This window comes from Adiantum capillus-veneris, chromosome 11 (assembly GCF_014529385.1).
Source record: "Adiantum capillus-veneris isolate H3 chromosome 11, ASM1452938v2, whole genome shotgun sequence".
In the NCBI taxonomy this organism is placed as follows: Eukaryota; Viridiplantae; Streptophyta; class Polypodiopsida; order Polypodiales; family Pteridaceae; genus Adiantum; species Adiantum capillus-veneris.
In genome coordinates, this window is record NC_140941.1 from 13,717,482 (window position 1) to 13,722,155 (window position 4,674).

The window sequence follows — 4,674 nt, forward strand, 5'->3', positions numbered from 1 at the left end:
TTAACCAAAACAAGGCTGCCCTTAGTGATCTTCCAACCTCCATCACCAAAAGATACATTGAAACTAAGTGAATCCAACTGACCCACACTAATCAAGCTTTTTGCAAGAGCCGGCACATGACGCACACGCTGCAAGACAAACGTAGTAGAGTTTGGCATAGCCAAATGAATATCCCCAATGCCATGAATCTGCATAGAACGCCCATCGGCAATCCTGACAGTACCTGTGCTCGAAGCATCATAGTCATGAAACCACGACCTATGAGGCGTAACGTGAAAAGAAGCACCACTGTCAATTACCCAATCCATAGGCATACTACGCTCATGAGTGAGAAGAAAAGCGTCATCAAAATAGGATGCAAGCAACACATCACCAAGCTCTTCACTAGTAGCACTAGTCGGAGCACATACATGGTCATCTTGAGAGCTACACTCTCCCTGTGTTGCATTTAACTCCTCAATTTTGACATTGGATTTAGGCTTGTCCTTAGCATCATGGTCTTTCTTCTTACCATCTCCATTTTCCCTTTTCCACTTGTAGCAATCCTTTTTGAAATGGCCTTTTCTACCACAATGAAAACATTCCACATCCTTTTTACTTGTGCCTGCACGGGACCTGCTTCTAGATTTACCCGTGTTGGACTTATACTTGTCCATAGTCCTGCCTCTGACAACCATTGCACTAGAAGACTTATTACCTGCATTATTCTTTCAATTAATCTCTTCCGTGAGAAGACTAGACTCCACATTAGTACTTGTCAACTCATTCGCAGGAACCGAGTTACTTATGGCTGTCCTAAATGTGTCCCATGACTCAGGCAACGTGACAAGTAAAAACATAGCTTTTACATTTTCCTCAAACGTAATTTCCTGCGTAGCAAGTTGGCTGAAAATTGTATTGAACTCATTCAAATGCGCATTCATGGAAGCACCTTTTTCCATTCGCAAATCAATAAGCTTTTTAATCCAATACACCATAGAAGCAGCCGAATGCTTATCATACATATTGCAAATCCGCTACCATAGCTCATAAGCTCCACCCTGTGCATCTTTCACATTGTAATAAACAGACTTTGAAAGGGAAAGCCTAATGGTAGACCTGCACATCTCATCCAACTCCTCCCAATCATCCCTCTCCATGTTCTCTGGCTTAACTCCCTGCAACTTTAGAGGTCGAATTTGTTTCTTCTGTACCACGACATCCCAAATCTGATCTTTCCAATATGAGAAGTTAGCACCATCCAACTTCTCAATATTGAAAACTGTGTCCTCTTTAGTGCCCATTACAACAAGAATGCAACAATGAGAAACCTGTAACCAACCAACAAACTGCCACAACAAAGTAGTGTTGCAAATCTGACAACACCTGTTGCTCAATCAAAGAGAAAACGCATAGAGTATAAATCAGCCCATAATATGGTCAAAAAACGTACGTAGAAATCCACAAACAAATGCATAAACCCGTGACACCTGTAACTCAACCGGCCTAGGCAAACTGTGCCACAAAATGCATCAACAATGAGTTGTCATAGAGGCATAAACATACTCCATGTCTGAATAACCACAATAGAGACATAAGCTGACCAAGCTTACACAAATCCGTGAGCATCTAAGTGAGCATATAACCAATGCACAAGCTCAACGAAGTCCAATCTCTATTGTCAACCAAGTACCTGTCCATACTCAAACCGCAACACTGCAAGCAAGAGCAAACCCGCTCTATGTATAAGTGAACCAAATCTCCACAATATCATGCATAAAGAGTGTCTGTCAAACTGCCATATCCACATCCATCAACATACATAGATGATGTAAACCTGTAGCTCAAGAACACGCATAAACAGACTGCCCAGAAGAGTAGAAGCTCCCACTCAAACCACAACCATATGCATGGCTGTCCCACAGTCAAAATACATGTTTTGTAACCACAGAAGAAACCTGTATCCAAAGCTCCCTGTAACCTGTAACCTGTACCTGTACCTGCACCTGTACCTGTACCTGTAGTCGAAGAAGACAATGTCGCCAAACTCCCACTCTATCTGTGTGTATGAGGCCACTCCAAGAAGAGGCTACACACTCTCAAATGAGCTGTGGGCTCACGTAAGTGGAAGACACTACAACAATGGCACATGTAATGGCTATGGAAGCTCTGGCAGCAGAAAACTACCAAAGAGAGATGAAAAACGTAGCTCCTAGTCTGTAGCTCGGATGGGATTTCTAATGGCACGAATGGCTCCGAAAGGGGGGTTAAACTGCAGGACACCTGCTGAAAATACTCGCAGAGTGCTGAACCTTCCAATGCCAAGCTCAGAAAAACCTTCTGCTCTTTGGAAATGTGCGCGTGCGCGAAACCGAAAAACGGCAATGAAACAGCAGCAAGTTTCAACACACTCAACAATGATGATGAAGCTCTCAATGCTCTCACTACTAAGCTCTGATACCACTTGTTGGGATTGGAGAGCACACACACAGAGAGCCAACACGAAGAAGGAGATAGACACAGTGTGTGGCGGGGCGGTACTCACACTACAATGTGTAGTTATGAGTATAGTTATTATGAATGAGTAAATGAATGGCTGTACATGGACGGCTGAACAACGGGCAGCCGGGCACACGGGACTTTAACCCAACACTATTTGTGGACCCTTGTTTGGAAAACGTCATGCCCAATGATCACCTTCACACTCATAGCATGGACCTTCTTGTTTCATAGCTGGTGATCCAACCAATGATTCTTCTTGCCTTGTAAGAATATTCTTTGACTCATACTCATGATTGGCTATGAACATGAGCGTATTCGTATCCATGGAGTACTAGGTTTTCACGGGTTGTGGCACGTGTTGGCTGAGTGTAGTTGAATACTACTCTACCATCATTTAGAAGAGGTGGTTGTTTCCCTAGCACACATTGTGGCTTTGACTGAGTGTTACATCATGGAGTGCGATGATCCCCTCCACAAGTATTACATCTCCTCAATTGAGGCTGTCACACATTTAGGTTCTGTTTATAGCCTTGGTTTACTCTTCTAATCACCTCTTTGACCATTTGGTCAAAGATCTACATCATATAAGTTTGATAATCTTGCTTTGTTGTGGGTTTTCTCTTCAAATATGAGTCACTACTAGTCGCGTTGTATGTATCTTCAGTCACCTCTGCGTAGGCCTTGCAATTGTCAACTAGATATAGAGCTTCTCTAGTGACTTGATCAAACGTTGTGCATCCTTTCAAATGTAGGTATTTTTTGAGAGTTTCATTCCTCAAGCCCTCTATGAAGAGAACTGATAATCTTTCATCTTGTGGAAACTCTCTCATAGGACATCTATCTTTGTAATGTTTGAAGCGAAGTAGAGCTTCCTTCACTTTTTCGTCCTTTTTTTATTGAAAGCGTAGATTTGGGACATTGTGTTGTGTTTGATTTCCCTTTTTGAGAACTCCTTTGTGAATTCTTGCAAGATTTATGCTATGTTGGGAAAATTGTCTATGTTGAATGGCTGGAACCAAGTCAAAGCTGTTCCTTCCAATGTCAACCCAAATCCCTCATACTATGTATGGAGATTTGCAATCTATTCAGCTCTCAAAACTTGTTTGAAGAGTGAGATATGAGCATATGGATCCCCTAACCCAGTGTACTTTGTCTTGACACATTGAGCCACTTGATATGGTCTTAATCTTTGTGGTTCAGTCACCTATCTAACCAATTTGTGGTCTTGAGAAAACGTCTCTCGTGCTCTCCTCTTGTTTTGGAGAAAATCCCAACGGAATCCTCTCATATATGTACGCTGGCATTGTTTTTGGATGAAAGTAAGTAGAGATCGGAGTACCCTTGTATGTGTATCATTCTAAGTCAATTGGATCGACAAGTTTGTACTCGTGTCCATACTTATCTTACATCAAAACTTGGATTCATTGGTTTTTATGAATCTCACATTTGGTTTGTTGATTAGAGGATGCCTATCCTCTAGGTAATCTCCCAATCCCATTGTTGAAGGCATTGCAACGTTTTTCACGTCTCTGAGTGGAGTAGAGAATCCTGGTGGTTGATGATTTGTCATGGTCAAGACTCACTCAAAACTCCAAAGATAGTCCTTGACAAGCTCACTTTGGCTTTGTGAAACTTATCCCTTCTTGCCCCTAATAGGGTCTCTCAAAAGTAAGGTCTTTCTGGCTTTTTGGTCTTTGGAAACTCGTTTTGGGGCACCCTAAAGGTTTGGATATAGGAGACCTAGAAAAATTCAGCTGAGTCGTTTCCCTGAGTATTGAAATTATGTCAGGCTGCTAGGTTCACTTGTCGAGATTAACAATAGCTATGCTACAGACGTCCGACGCGACGACATTGTTGGGCACTAACATAATGTCAATACTCAAGAAAGTGACTCGTATGGGGCACGAAGACTCTTTGAGAATTTCAATATCAAGAAGTGATCCTAACAAGCTAACTCAACAACTCAACAAGCAAACCAACACTCAATGACCAGGGAAATCTACCTCTGTCCTTTCTCACAGCTCTAGGTCATCACGCCATTTTGGCCCTAGAACGGACTCAAAATGCAGCGAAACTTTAGGAGGAGGTCTAGGACACCTAGGGACACTATCCTACCAAGTCTGGTCACAATCCAACAAGGTACCAAAATCACAATCCATCATGAAAACGGTCTTGAAAACTACAATTGAACTA